Raw genomic sequence first — 1,094 nt, 5'->3', positions numbered from 1 at the left:
AATCCCTAACCCTAACCCTAACCCTAACCTTAACCCCGAACCTTAACATTAACCTGAACCATAAACCTAACCACAACCCAAAATCTAACCTCAAGTATAACAGGCCGAAGGGTCTGTGTCCGTGCTATGAATTAATAATTACCTTGCGAGCATTTTAGTAGCCATGGTGATGCCGTTCACGAGAGCTAGTTTCCAGCACTAATGGGGAACAGGTGCTGCTGAACTCCTGCAGCTTTCCTGTGTCTGTTTACAACTTGATATTGCAGTGTTGTCTCAAATGGCTGCGGAGAGTACTGGGGCAGGACAGCGTAGAGAATTTCTATGAGTCCTGCGCACTCAGGGAACATCTTTCACGCTCAGGCTGTAGGCGACAATGGAAAATGTGACCCGTCTTCCGTTGAAAGCAGGAGGAATTGTGAGCAGCGAGGCCTTGGGGGGTGTAGGTTCGGAGTTTCATGGAAGTGGAGTTGCAGGCAGACATGATCGTGATGAATGCGTGTGGTATGCTCGTCTTTATTTGATAGAGCATTGAGTTGCCCTCACCCCTGCCATTGCAGGAACTGTAAAACCTGCGGCCACTTATCCCCCACTCCCCTCTGTCCAAAGCCCCAAAGGAGCCTTCCACATCCATCAGAGTTTTACCTGCACCTCCACACATGTCATTTATTGTATCCGTTGCTCCCGATGTGGTCTCCTCGACATTGGGGAGACTGGACGCCTACTCACAGAGCGCTTCAGAGAACGTCTCCGGGACACCCGCACCAATCAACCGCACCGCCCCGTGGCCCAACATTTCAACTCCCCCTCCCGCTCTGCCGAGGACACGCAGGTCCTGGGCCTCTTCCAACGCCGCTCCCTCACCACCCGACGCCTGGAGGAAGAACGCCTCATCTTCGGCCTTGGGACCCTCCAACCACATGGCATCAATGTGGATTTCACCAGTTTCCTCATCTCCCCTCCCTCCACCTTATCCCAGATCCAACCCTCCAACTCGGCACCGCCCTCTTGACCTGACCCACCTGTCCATTCTCCTTCCCACCTATCCACTCCAGCCTCCTCTCTGACCTATCACCTTTACCCCCTCCTCCCTTCAC

This window comes from Chiloscyllium plagiosum, unplaced genomic scaffold (assembly GCF_004010195.1).
Source record: "Chiloscyllium plagiosum isolate BGI_BamShark_2017 unplaced genomic scaffold, ASM401019v2 scaf_13818, whole genome shotgun sequence".
Taxonomy (NCBI): Eukaryota; Metazoa; Chordata; class Chondrichthyes; order Orectolobiformes; family Hemiscylliidae; genus Chiloscyllium; species Chiloscyllium plagiosum.
Note: the sequence above shows the minus strand (reverse complement) of the source record.